The following is a 15,232-nucleotide window of genomic DNA, read 5'->3' as shown; positions in this document are numbered from 1 at the left end:
TATATGTGGAGCTGCAGCAAGCGACTAGCATATATGGTGGCTAACTTATTCGCAAAGGAGAGCGAGAAGAGGAGGCAAAGCGCGAGCGAGAAACTAGAAGGAACAACCTGCGCAAGCATTACTCCAACACCGTGTCCACTTCCCGGACTCCGCCGAGAATAGGCCATCACGGCAACACACGCAGTTGATTTGTTTTAATTAATTAAGGTTTAAGTTATCTACAACCGGACATTAACAAATTCCCATCTGCCCATAACCGCGGGCACGGCTTTCAAAAGTTCAATCCCTGCAGGGGAGTCCCAACTTAGCCCATGACAAGCTCTCACGGTCAACGAAGGAAAAGACCTCCTCCCAAGACGTTCCGATCAGACTCGGTATCTCGGTAACTCAAGACACTTCGACAGGTTAAAACAAGACCAGCAACACCACCCGAATGTGCCGACAAATCCCGATAGGAGCTGCACATATCTCTTTCTCAGGGCACACTCAGATTGTCCTAGGTACGGGTAGGCCAGCCCAGAGTTGCCCCTGGTGGCCACCGGTAGCTGACAGGTGGACCAACACTCAGAGGAGCACTGGCCCGGGGGGGTTAAAATAAGATGACCCTTGAGTCTGCAGAACCCAAGGGAAAGAAAAGGCTAGGTGGCAAATGGTAAAACCAAGGTTGGGCATTGCTGGAAAAGCTTTAATCAAGGCGAAATATCAAGGGGTTCCCATTATAACCCAACCGCGTAAGGAACGCAAAATCCGGGAACATAACACCGATATGACGGAAACTAGGGCGGCAAGAGTGGAACAAAACACTAGGCGAGAGGCCGAGCCTTCCACCCTTTGCCAAGTATATAGATGCATTAAGATAACATAGCAATATAATGATATCCCAACAAGTAAATAAATGTTCCAAGAAGGAACGACTCCAATCTTCACCTGCAACTAACAACGCTATAAGAAGGGGCTGAGCGAAGCGGTAACATAGCCAATCAAAGGTTTGCTAGGACAAGGTGGGTTAGAGGTTCAATCATGCAATTGGGAGGCTGACAAGCAAATGGTAGGCATCGAAGCATTGGCAAAGCAAAAGAGCGAGCAAACTAGCATAGCAAAGATAGTAGTGATTTCGAGGGTATGATCATCTTGCCTGCACAGTTGTCAGAGTTTACTGGATCCTCACAAGCAAACTCAATGGGCTCCTCGGTAGCGAACTCGTCTCCCGGCTCTACCCAACAAGACAAACAACCAACAAGGATACAATCAACCACGTGCAAGACCAAGCAATATGATGAAATGCAAGATATGACAGGAAATGCATGAACCTGGCCTCAACTTGGAATTCCAAGGGTGCCACTGGATAGAGGGGATGAAATCGCTTGAAAACGATATAAAGATCGTTGGAATAGGAGTTACGGTTTGGAAATGGCAAGCGTTTTAAGATATGACACCGGTCTGCGATTTACAGCAAGTAGGCATCTAAATGCAATGAAATAAACATGCTACAGCCACCAAACATGAAAACAAAATACATGGCAGTTATGTACACAAGATGGTTAACAAAACACGAGCACTGAGCCATAGGCAAATTCATCCATTAAGAGGTTCAAACAAGCATGGCAAAAATGAATATGCAAAACAGATTGCAGACTTAGTGAAATTAACACTAGCCTGAAATTTCAGATCACGATGCTCTCTTTGGAGCAGCAAAACAACATGATAAATGACCTGAACATGACAAGTGAGAACATGGCATGGAGCTACTCAACAAGCTTAACAAAACACCCAAAGTGACCTGGGGTCAAAAGGGTTCACAAAATACTCTACCGAGCTCACGAACATAGCTCGAACACAATCAGTTTTCAGACTTTGTGAAAACTGAGACATGCAGAAATTTAACTCACGAAGGCATGTAAACGAGCTCGATACACTCACCATGGTGCAAGTCATAGCAAGTCGAGCATATAACCAGCAAGAAGGCACAATATTCTAGCTACACATGGCAAGAACAAAGGCATAGCATGCATGGAACACTAACGGTACCATCGGCAAAATCGCAAACAAGTTGACGATCTGCCCAGATTAACAATGAAGCAAAAGTTGAGCTCGATTGAGTCAACCTAGAGCACTCCATATATGCAAACAAAGACATGGATGGATAGAGCATAACATAAATATCAAAACTCCCTTACTGATCATCCTCAAAAGAGGCACAGATCACTAGGAAACAAGCTGGACATATAGCATCATGAACTAAAATATCCCAGACTTAGTGAAAATCACTGAGTCCCTGAAAACAGATTTCCCGGGTGCCTCACTTTGCAAGCTTGCATAAGTCACCACACACATCCTAAAAATGCATGGGTTGCACCTCTGGAAAGAAGACAAAATGCTTAACAAAACATATGAAGGACTCATAGGCATAGCATGCACACAATAATCAGGGCAAAAATGACAAAAGTGCATGATGAACTAACGGATCTGCAATTTAACTCACGAAGCCTCCTACTAACAGCATTTCGGGCACCAAGATGAACTCAAATGCAAATGATGCAATGGAATGAAATGATGTACATGTCGAGACGAAGATTTTGATATATTATATGCCCAAAACGGAGCTACGGTTGCGGAGATACCAGCAGTCAAAGAATGCATAAAAATATGAAGATTAGGGTTTCGGGGAGAGGTCAACCCGATCCAGATCCAGATCCAGATCAGCACGCGGATCGAGGAACGCCGGGGATCACTGTAGCTGGCCGGAACTTGGCCGCTGGAGACACGGGAGGAGGCCGGCCGGGGCGGATCCGGTGGTCGCCGGGGCGGTGGCGCCCGGCGCGGTGGCGCGGAGGCCCGCGGGCGGAGGCGGCGGTGGTCCGGCGGCGCTACGGGCGCCGGCCGGCAAGGGCGCGCACGGCGGTGCGGCGGCGGCGATGGCGTCTCGCAGCGGCGCCGGTCGCCGGAGGCGCGGAAGGCGGCGGCGCTCGGGGAAAGGAGGAGGCGCGGGGACGCGGGCTCGCGGGGGCCGTCCCCGGGCCTGGCGGGCCGCGGCGGCGGTGGAGGCGCGGCTGCCACGTGGTGAGCCGTCAGTGGCTGCTGGCGGCGGTTGTCCGGTCCGGGACGGACATGTCCGGCTCGGCGCGGGGATTTTTAGGGTTTCGGAGGTGGAAGACGATCCGAAAACGGAGGGGCCTTTAAATAGGCATAGAGGGAGCTAGGAGAGTCCAAAAGAGGTGTGGTTTTCGCCCACGCGATCGTGATCGGACGCTCTAGGACATGGAGTAGAGTTTGGTGGGTTTTTGGGCCAAATTGGAGGGGTGTTGGGCTGCAACACACACGAGGCCTTTTCGGTCCCTCGGTTAACCGTTGGAGTATCAAACGAAGTCCAAATGATACGAAACTTGACAGGCGGTCTACCGGTAGTAAACCAAGGCCGCATGGCAAGTCTCGGTCCAATCCGGAAATGTTTAACCCCCACACACGAAAGGAAGTTAGAAATGGCCACCGGAGGAGAACGAAGCGCCGGAATGCAAAACGGACAACGGGGAAAATGCTCGAATGCATGAGATGAACATGTATGCAAATGCAATGCACGAGATGACATGATAAGAGATGGACGAAAAGAAAAACAGCACACGGAGACAAAGACCCGAACCCGAGAAATAAATATAACTTAATGCCGGAAACGGCAAGAGTTGGATACAAATATGGAAAGTATATCTGGGGCGTTACACTTAACTTAATTAAAAAGGATCAACAGCGTGTGTAGCTGTGATGGTCTCTTTTCGGCAGAGTCCGGGAAGAGAACACGGTCTCGGGTTATGCTTGAATGTAAGTAGACTTGGAGCACTTCTTGATCATAGATTCCCGAACGTGCTTTGCCTTCTCTTCTCGCTCTCATTTGCGTATGTTAGCCACCATATATGCTAGTGCTTGCTGCAGCTCCACCTCATACCTTTTACCTACCCATAAGCTCAAATAGTCTTGATCGCGAGGGTGTGAGATTGCTGAGTCCCCGTGACTCACAGATTACTTCCAAAAAACCAGATGCAGGTGCCGATGATACCGTTCTAGGGGATGCGACTGAGCTCAAGTGGGAGTTCGATGAGGACTCAGGACGATACTACGTTTCCTTTCCAGACGATCAGTAGTGGAGCCCGGTTGGGACGATCAGGGATCTTATGCATTTGAGGTTGTCTTTATTTTGGTTCCGTAGTCGGACCTTGATTGTATCTGGATGACTGTAATGCTATATTTATGTATTGTTTGAAGTGGCGATCGTAAGCCAACTATGTACCTCTTTTCTTATTCAGTACATGGGATGTGTAAAGATTACCCCTCTTGCGACATTGCCTACAATGCGGTTATGCCTCTAAGTCATGCTCCGACACGTGGGAGATATAGCCGCATCGTGGGTGTTACAAGTTGTTAATCAGAGCCTTCCCCGACTTAGGAGCCCCCTGCTTGATCGAATCGCTGGCGTTGTTGAGTCTAGAAAAATGTTTTGAGTCTTTTAGGATTATATATATCAGAGAGTAGGATTCTTTTACTCCTCAGTCCCTTCGTCGCTCTGGTGAGGCATCCTGACGTAGAGTTTTGACTCTTCTCTTCTCAAATTTCACTAAAAAAATTAGGATCACGCGGGTATCTTGGAATCGTTTCGATGGTTTTGTGACGAGAACATTGTTCTTGGTGCCTCCTAACATTTAGGGGTTGTGGCAGTGTCCCGGGGAGTTGAGCTCCGAGGTGTTGTCGTCACAATTTTATCGTTGCAGTTCTGGAATACCTGAGTTTCGCCGACATCAAAAATCTCTTTTATGCAGTTGTTGGTGAGATAACCTTGACGCCACCCAGTACTGGGGCGGGAGTTCGGGAGTATTGCCATAACTCGTATAACGAATGCTTTTGGAAGGTTGAGGTAAATGATTTCCGAAGGTTTCTTGGTTATGTGTTAAAGGATGGATACAGGTGGATGTAGCATTTGCTAGCTTTGGGTGAGATATTATGCTTCCCTTGTATCCCCAACACCTGATTGCATAACCGGAAAATTTCTGGAGTTTCATAGGTGGGAATTCATGTAGCTCTAGTATTTCTTCCGCAGATATTTGGTTTGTGATTGGTTAATCATTACCAAGTATTTGTTCATGTCCGTACCTTGTTGTTTTATTCATCTACCTCTATCTAAGTGGCTTTCAATTTATGGAAGTGTGACCATTTAATTTGGAATTCATTCGTTCGTTCTTGTTCGAATGTTAAGGCTATATGTTGCAATTTCGATCCATTTGATTCAGCTTGAATATATGTCTGTCAAGATGCTAACGGATGTCACCCTCTTCAGGATGGCTCCTCCAACGCGTCAGAATCCGGAACTGCCGCCACCACCTCCACCTCCAGAGGCATGGAAAGTTGTGATGGCCGCTTCCAACGCCAACACGCAGCTGATTATGCAACTCTTGCAAGAGCGCAACCAAGTAAATCATGGCAATGGCAACAACCAAAATCAGTTTGCTACACTCAGCCAGTTCCTCGCAAACCAGCCAAAGACCTTCAGTAACTGTGTCGAGGCCACAGACGCTGATGATTGGCTCGTGGATATCTGCAAACATTTCGAGTGCAACAACGTCATGCCTGAGGACTTTGTCAACTTTGCCTCGTTCCAACTCAAAGACCAAGCTGCAGAGTGGTATCAGCAATACAAAGATTCCAGAGGAGGTCGTGTGATTACCTGTGATGAATTCCGCCAAGACTTCAAAGCTCACCACATTGCTCAGAGTGTTGTTGAGAGCAAGCGTGAGGAATTCCACAATCTGAAGCAAGGCAGCTTGTCTGTTTACCAATACAACATCATGTTCCAGAAGCTCGCTCGTTTCGCTAAGCAAGACGTCCCTGACGAGAAGAGCATGATTTATCAGTTCAGAGGTGGCATCAGAGAATATCTGCAACTAGCCCTCGTGCTTTTCGAGCCGAAAAAGTACGATGAGTTCTACAATATGGCACTAAAGCAAGAGGCTGCTCAGCTCAAGTGCGATGCTTCCAAGAAGAGAGTCAGGGAGGCAACTCCTTCTTCTTCAACTCAAGTGGCAGCTAAGCAGCAAAAGAATTGGTTGCCTCCTCCTCCTCTGTTCCATCAGCCTTATCAGCAGAAGTGCAAAGGTGGCAATAGATCTTCCCACCCACCCAACCCAGGCTTTCAGAACAAGACTTCATCTCAAGCTCCAAGGTCAAGTGCTCCGTATCACCGTCTGCTTTCAGAGGTCACGTGCAACAAGTGTCAGCAGAAGGGTCACTATGCCAACAAATGCTTCAACCAGAGGCGTCTTCCTCCTCCTGTGAGATCTGCTAGCACTGCAGTGGTCAAGCATAATCCCAAGTTTGCAAAGGTCAACATGATGAACGTAGCTCAGGCAGAGGACTCGTTAGAAGTGATTATGGGTAAAATTCCTGTTAAAGATATTCCTGCAAAAGTCCTTTTTGATACTGGTGCATCGCATTCTTTCATTTCAAGACCTTTTGTGGCTATGCATGATTTGGTTACTCAAGTTTTGCCGAGACCTTTGTCTATTGTTTCTCCGGCCCGACAAATGACTTCCCGAGTTTTCGTTCCGGATGTTTCTATCACGTTGGGCGACTATAAGTTTCTGTCTTCTCCTAATGTTCTTGGTGACTCGGATATTGATCTTTCTCGGAATGGACTGGCTTTCTAAGCACAAGGCTCAGCTTGATTGTGCTGTTAGGCAGATTCAATTGACACACTCGTCTGAGGATGTTATCCTCTTTGCCGCTCGTGATGATACCATTTGACTGTTTTCTCTCAATGAGAAGGGCGAGTTGGATGCCATCTCTCAGATTCCAATCGTTTGTGAATATTAAGACATCTTTCCAGAAGAGCTTCCAGGAATGCCTCCTCACCGGCCAGTTGAATTTGTCATTGATCTTGAGCCTGGCACGGAACCTGTTTGCAAACATCCTTACAAGCTTGGACCATAAGAGTTGAAGGAGCTCAAGAAACAACTCGATATTCAAGGGCGTATGGGTCTCATCCGACCAAGTTCTTCTCCTTGGGGTTGTGGAGTTCTTTTCGTCAAGAAGAAGGATGGAACAGACCGACTTTGTGTCGACTACCGTCCATTGAACAAGAAGACCATAAAGAACAAGTACCCACTTCCCAACATCAATGAGCTTTTCGAACAACTCAAGGGTGCTCAAGTATTCTCCAAGCTTGACCTCCGTATGGGCTATCATCAGATTAGCATTCGTGAACAAGATATCCCCAATACAGCATTCAGAACAAGCTATGGTTCATATGAATACACTGTCATGTCTTTCGGCCTTGTCAACGCTCCTCCAACATTCTCTCGCATGATGAACTTCATCTTCAACGCCTACACAAATGACTTGTTTTGGTCTATCTCGATGACATTTTGGTCTTTTCCAAGAACAAGGAGGATCATGCCAAGCACTTGATATTGGTGTCGGATAAACTCAGAGAACATCACTTCTATGCGAAGTTTTCAAAGTGTGAGTTTTGGCTCGATGCGGTTCTCTACCTTGGGCATATCATCTCCGCCAAGGGCATAACTGTTAATCCTAAGAAGGTGTCTGCAATTGTGAATTGGGAACCACCTCAGAATGTGAAGCAACTCCGCAGCTTCCTTGGGCTCGCAAGCTATTGTCGAAGGTTTTGAGAATTTCTCAAAGATCGCGAAGCCTCTTACCAACCTCCTCCAGAAGCATGTGAAGTATGTCTGGACGCCTGAATGTGACATCGCTTTCAACACCCTCAAAGAGAAGTTAGTCACAGCTCCAGTTCTGACTCCTCCTGATGAATCCAAACCATTCGAGGTTTTCTGTGATGCTTCCCTTCAAGGTCTCGGTGTTGTGTTAATGCAAGAGAATAAAGTTGTGGCCTATACCTCTCGCCAGTTGAAGCCCAACGAAAAGAACTACCCCACTCATGACCTCGAGTTGGCGGCAGTTGTCCATGCTCTTTTAACATGGAGACATCTCTTGTTGGGAACGAAAGTGGACATCTTCACTGATCATAAGAGTCTCAAGTACATCTTCACTCGGCCCAACCTCAACCTCAGGTAGACTTGTTGGGTCGAGATGATTCAAGAGTATAATCTGAGCATTTAATATACTCCAGGCAAGGCCAATGTCATTGCTGACGCATTGAGCAGGAAGGCTTACTGCAACAGTTTGATTCTCAAGCCCTACCAACCGGAGCTTTGTGAAGCTTTCCGCAAACTTAATCTCCAAGTTGTTCCTCAAGGATTCCTTGCCAACCTCCAAGTCTCTCCTACTTTGGAAGATCAGATTCGTGAGGCTCAACTTATTGATGCTATGGTGAAGAAGGTGAAGATTGGGATTGCCAAGAGCCAACCCAAGTACAAGTGCTATCGCCTTGATGACAAGATTACTCTATTCTTTGAGGATCGCATTGTTGTTCCTAAGGGTGACCTTCGTAAAGTCATTATGAACGAGGCTCACAATTCACTTCTGTCTATTCACCCTGGAAGTACAAAGATGTACCATGACCTCAAGCAGTCGTATTGGTGGACTCGAATGAAGCGCGAGATTGCTCAGTTCGTGAATGAATGTGATGTCTGCAGAAGAGTGAAAGCAGAACACCAACGACCAGCTGGTCTCCTCCAACCTCTTGCCATTCCAGAATGGAAGTTTGACCATATTGAGATGGACTTCGTGACTGGATTCCCCAAGTCCAAGCGTGGCAATGATGCTATCTTCGTTGTCATCGACAAGCTCACTAAAGTGGCTCATTTTCTCCCTATCAAAGAATCTATCACAGCAGCTCAGTTGGAAGAGCTATATACCTCCAGGATTGTCTCTCTGCATGGCATTCCGCAGTAGATATCTTCAGATCATGGTAGCATCTTTACCTCTAAGTTTTGGGATTCCTTCCAGAAGGCCATGGGCACCAACATTCGTTTCAGCACAACTTTTCATCCTCAAACCAGTGGCCAAGTCGAGCGAGTCAATCAAATTCTTGAAGATATGCTCAGGGCTTGTGTCATTTCTTTCAGTATGAAGTGGGAAGATTGTCTTCCATATGCCGAGTTCTCCTACAACAACAGCTTCCAAGCGAGTTCGGGCAAGGCCCCATTCGAGATTCTCTATGGCTGGAAGTGTCGTACTCCTCTTAACTGGTCAGAGACTGTTGAACGCCAACTTCTTGGCAATGACTTGATCACAGAGGCTGAAGAAATGTGCAAAGTCATTCATGAAAATCTCAAAGCTGTGCAATCGCGCCAGAAGAGTTACTATGATAGCAAGCATCGTGACTTGGCTTTCGAGATCGGAGACCATGTCTACCTCCGCGTCTCTCCAATGAAAGGTACTCGTCGCTTCGGTATCAAAGGGAAGCTTGCCCCTAGATACGTGGGTCCTTTCAAGATCATTGGCAAAAGAGGTGATCTCGCCTATCAACTTGAGCTTCCATCCAACTTTGCAAATGTGCACGACGTGTTTCACGTGTCTCAGCTCCGCAAGTGTTTCATGTCTCCTGATCGCACCATCAACTTTGAAGAGATTGATCTCCAAGAAGACATGTCTTATTATGAGCATCCCGTTGCTATTCTTGAAGAAACTGAGCGCAAGACTCACAACAAGTCTATCAAATTCCTGAAAGTGAAGTGGTCACATCATTCCGGCCGTGAAGCCACCTGGGAACGCGAGGACCACCTCCGTTCCGAATATCTGGAGTTTTTCCAGTCCTAGATCTCGGGACGAGATCCTTTCGTAGTGGTGGAGTGTTGTAACGCCCCATATGTAACTTGCCATATTTGTATTCCAACTCTTGCCATTTTCGGCACTAAGTTATGATATTTTCCTCGTTGTTGGGCTTTGTCTCCGTGTTGCTTTTGTCTTTTTCATGCATCTCATATCATGTCATCATGTCCATCGTATTTGCATACGTGTTCGTCTCATGCATCCGAGCATTTTCCCCGTTGTCCGTTTTGCATTCCAGCGCTCCTACGTCCTCCGGTGTCCCCTTTTGCCTCTTTTCGTGTTCGGGTGTTAAACATTCTCGGATTGGACCGAGACTTCCCAAGCGGCCTCGGTTCACTACCGGTAGACCGCCTGTCATGTTTCGTGTCATTTGGACTTTGTTTGATACTCCAACGGTTAACCGAGGAACCGTAAAGGCCTCGTGTGTAGCAGCCCAACACCTCTCCAAAGTTGCCCAAAACCCACCTAAACCCCCTCCATCATCTCGGTCGTTCGATCACGATCGCGTGGCTGAAAACCGTGCTCAATTTGGAGCCTCCTAGCTCCTTCTATGTATAAATAGGCCTCCTCCTCCTTCATTTGTGGATGAAACCCTAAAAAAATGTCCCCTCCGCCGCCGGACGTGTCCGCACCCGCCGAACACGCCCGCGCTGCAGCGCCCAGCCAACCAGGGGCTGCCACGTGGGCAGCCCGCACCCACATCGCCGCCGGCCCGCCGAGCCCAGGGCGGGCCCCCCAGGCCCGCGCGCGCCGCCCGCCTCGTCCGGGTGCCCCGCCGCCGAATCGCCGCCACCTCGCCGCCTCTGCGCCCGCTCGCCATCTTTGCCGCCGCCGGCAACCGCGCCACCAGCCGCCGCCGCGGGTCGCCGTCCCCGCCCGCGCCTCCTAGGATCTGCAGCTCCGACTGTGCCTCGGCGTCCGCACCTGACGCCGCCGCGTCCGGGGACCTCGTCGCCCCTCTCCGCCACCTCAAGATCCGGCCACCGCGGCCATCGACTCCGGCGAGCTTCCTCGGTGAACCTCGGTTCGAGTGCCACAGATCCAGATCCAGAGAGGGTTGACCTCGTTTTCCCCCTAAGTCCCCAATATTTTTAGCTATCTTCATCGCATCATAACTTTGCATCCGTGGCTCCGTTTTGAGCGTGTAGCATATCAAATTGTTCGTCTGGATGTGCACTTAATTTCATTCCATTTCACCATGTTCATTTGAGTTCATCTTGATGCCCTAAATGATGTTGCAAGAGTGCTATGTAATGTTAGTTTCTGATTCTTATCAGATTATGGACATTTGTCATTTTTTGTCATGTTTAATGTGTGCCTCCTATGAACTTGAGCCCTACATGTGTTTTGGGTTATGCCATGCCATCTTTACAGGGGTGTATGCCATGTATTTTTGTGATCAATGTGGTGACTAGCACAAGCATGCAAAGTAGCTCTCGTGATGTTGCTGATTTCAGGGACTTAGAATTCTTCTAAGTCATTTCCCTGATGATATTTTTATGCCATGTATTCTTGTTGCTGCAGAGTGATCCATGCCTCTTTTGAGCATGTTCAGTAAGGATGATTTTGAGATATTGTTATGCTCTATCCATCCATGTCTTTGTTTGCAATTATGGAGTCCCCTAGCATGACTCAATCGTGCTCTACTTTTGCTATAAAATGTTCCTGGCAGATTGTTTACATGTTAATCAATTTTGCCGAGGTTGTTGTAGTTGATCCATGCATGCTATGAGGTTGTTCTTGCCATGGTTAGCTTATTGATCATGTATTCTTGCTGGGTGTATGCTTAGTTTGTCATGAAATGCCTTGTGGTGAGTGCATCGAGCTCGCAAACATGCCTACGTAACTCTGTTTCTGCCATGTCCAGTTTTCTGCTAAGTCTGAATCTGTTAACGAAACTTGCTATGTTTACATGGTTGCCATTGTATTTTCTGATCCCTGTTGGCTTATGGTCAGTAAGGGACTTTTGCTATATGCTTTGAGTAGTATCATGCCATGCCTTGCTTTGCCATGATATGTTCATGTAGCATGTTGTTATCTTGCTCTAAACATTGCTTCCTGATGTTAAATCCTGACATGTTGTTATTTTCATTGTCTGTGAACGCGATTTCTTTTGCACTTTTGCCATGCTTGTTTGAACCTGCTATTTTGTGATTTAGCCGTATCTCAGTTTTCATCTTTTGTCAAGCATCTTGAGTGGATCACTGCCATGTGCTTTGTTGCTATGTTAGAGTGCAGTAGCTTGTTGTTCTTGATGCATTTAGATGGGCTCGTGCTGTTAATCGCAGCTTTGTGCCATTATTGTTTTGCTTGCCATTTACAAACCGTGCATCCGATTCCGGTGATCTTTATATCGATTTCGACCGAAATTAACTCATCTTTCCAGCGGCACTCTTGGTTTTCCAAGTTGAGGCCTGGTTCTATCTTTTCCTTCTAGAGCATGCATATGCATTGCATATCACATCCCGCATATCATGCCATGTTCTGCATCATGTTGCTTGCGCATTGCACCGTGGTTGATTTTGTCTCCCTTTGCTTGTGTTCTTGCTTTGGGTAGAGCCGGGAGACGAGTCCGGGAAGAGAACACGGTCTCGGGTTATGCTTGAACGTAAGTAGACTTGGATCACTTCTTGATCATAGATTCCCAAACGTGCTTTGCCTTCTCTTCTCGCTCTCATTTGCGTATGTTAGCCACCATATATGCTAGTGCTTGCTGCAGCTCCACCTCATACCTTTTACCTACCCATAAGCTCAAATAGTCTTGATCGCGAGGGTGTGAGATTGCTGAGTCTCCGTGACTCACATATTACTTCCAAAAACCAGATGCAGGTGCCAATGATACCGTTCCAGGGGATGCGACTGAGCTCAAGTGGGAGTTCAATGAGGACTCAGGACGATACTACGTTTCCTTTCCAGACGATAAGTAGTGGAGCCCAGTTGGGACGATCGGGGATCTTATGCATTTGGGGTTGTCCTTATTTTGGTTCCGTAGTCGGACCTTGATTGTATCTGGATGATTGTAATGCTATATTTATGTATTGTTTGAAGTGGCGATTGTAAGCCAACTATGTACCTCTTTTCTTATTCAGCACATGGGATGTGTAAAGATTACCCCTCTTGCGACATTGCCTACAATACGGTTATGCCTCTAAGTCGTCCTTCGACATGTGGGAGATATAGCCGCATCGTGGGTGTTACACTTTTGTACATGCCTGTGATGTACAATTCCTTCAGACCTGCATTTTCGTCAGTAACACTTGTGGTCTCCTCAGATGAGGGGATTGAAACCACAGATACATTTGAAGAATTAGCAACAGTTGAAGCATTTGAACATTCAGCTAAATAATTTGCATTTTCACGTTCAAGGCATTTTAAGGATGGAGAAACAAATTCTTCGTGAGAAGAGCTAATCTGTTGAGCGAGCAATGAATCGTTGTCTTTCTAAAGATCATCATGAGACACTCTCAGCTTCTCGAGCTCTTGCTTCCTTTGAAGAAATTAATAGGATAGCTTCTCATGTGTAGCTAAGAGGGCCACATGATGACTTTCAAGTTCGTCATATTGTGACTTGCGGCGTCTGAGATGCTCAGACAGACCTTGACTGCGATCCATTTCTTCATCAAGCAGATCATCACTCTAGCAATTTTTGAATCTTTTCCATAGCATTTTGTTGTTCATATGCAATTTTGACAATTTTGACAATTTTGACTGCGATCCATTTCTTCATCAAGCAGATCATCACTTTTGTCTAGCAATTTTTGAATCTTTTCCATAGCTTTGCTTCACATTCAAAGTCATCGTCACTTGAAGTATTAAAGTAAGCTTCTCATGAGGTTTCCTTGGCACTTCTTGCCATGAACAAACAGGTGGGTGTCGGATTTCGGGTTCCGGCAAAACCCTTGAGGTTCGAACATTGGGTGCGCACAAAGATCTCTCCTCCCTCTAGCTCACGCCATCACCGCGATCTCAAGGCTCAGCGTGTCAAACTCGCAGAACAAGGGGACACAAGATACTGGTTTGGGCCACCGGTGTGGTGTAATACCCTACTCCAGTGTGGTGTGGTGGGTTGCCTCTTGGGCGGAGGATGAACAGTTACAAGGGAAGAACAGCCTCCTGAGGAGAGGTGCTCTTGTGCTTGGCGAGTTTGTGTGGTCGCCTTGGTGGAATGGATCCGGTCCCAGATGAGATGCCTCCCTATGATGGTGGCTAGTCCTATATATAGAGGCCCGAGTCCTCTTCCCAAATATTAGGCGGGAAGGGATCCCACAACGGGCAATTTGAAGGGAGCAGCTAGTACCAGCTATCTTGACAAAAGATGGTCTTCGCCTGCTAAAGGCTCTGGTGATGACGTCGTCCTAGGCTCCACGGTGACCTCCGTCCTGCCGTCCTGCTGGTCTTGGTCTTGTTGCGCCGATATGGAAACCTTTGCTTGACTCCTCGGGACACCGCACCTACACTTGCCTCTTTAGCACCAAACAGGAAACGAGGACAATGTGTGCGCTGGCGCCCGCCTGGACCTGGTCGTCATGGCTTGCGTCACAGGAACCTCGCGAGGCGCCCCTAGCCTTGATCTCTCCGCCCCTCACGTGCCAGCTTGGTGAGACCGCCCTCGAGGAGGTCTTGCTCGTCCTCCTCGCGAGGGTCTTGAGTGTTTTGCCGGTGAAGATGGGCCGTATAGGGGAGCCACTCCGTGGGCCGCAGGCAGGCAAGTATGGGGACCCCCGTTCCCAGGACGCCCACAGTAGCCCTCGGGCCCAAGGCGCGCTCGGACTTGGCTTCAAGGCGAAGCCAAGGGGCAAGTGTGGAGCGCCGTGGGCCCCAACAGCCTGTGGCCTCGCTTGACGCGTGGCGATTGATTGGACGTGGGCGTCTCCGCTTCCCCACGCTGCCTCGGCAACTGCCCGTCTGACAAAAGACTGGCGCGGGCTGTATTTGCCTTCATTACCTTCCTTCATTTTTCTCCGGATCCCCTTTCTTGCCCTTCGCTTCTAGAGACTCCAGATGCACCCATATCCTCCTCCAAGCTTGCCGTCGATGGCACCCAAGAAAGCCCGGGCTGCTCCTTCGTCATCCTGGTACGAGCCCGCGCTCGACGCGCCGAGTGTGTCGGAGAAGAACCTTGTCGCCGAGCGCTTGATGACGGTAGAGGGTGATGAGAAGAGGAAGATTGTGCTCCGGGTCGGCTCCGCCGAGCCTGAGGCCCCTAGCAGCACTTTCTACCCCTTCTTCACGAGTAGCATCGTCGTCGGGTTGGTTCCCCCCTTCTCCGACTTCTTCTACTCCGTCCTCAATCACTATAAGATACACGCCCTCCATCTTCATCCCAACTCCGTCCTTCTCCTGTCCATCTTCGCCTTCTACTGCGAGGCATGCGTCGGAGTGATGCCGTCTATAGCACTGTTGCGCCACTTCTTCTTTCTTCGGCTTAAGGAGGGCCCCTGCTCAGGGTGCATTGGCTTCATCGCGGCCACCAAGACCAATGCCATCTCGAAGGCCAGGA

Source organism: Triticum urartu, chromosome 2A, assembly GCF_056163025.1.
Source record: "Triticum urartu cultivar PI428250 chromosome 2A, HENAU_Tu73, whole genome shotgun sequence".
Taxonomy (NCBI): Eukaryota; Viridiplantae; Streptophyta; class Magnoliopsida; order Poales; family Poaceae; genus Triticum; species Triticum urartu.
Note: the sequence above shows the minus strand (reverse complement) of the source record.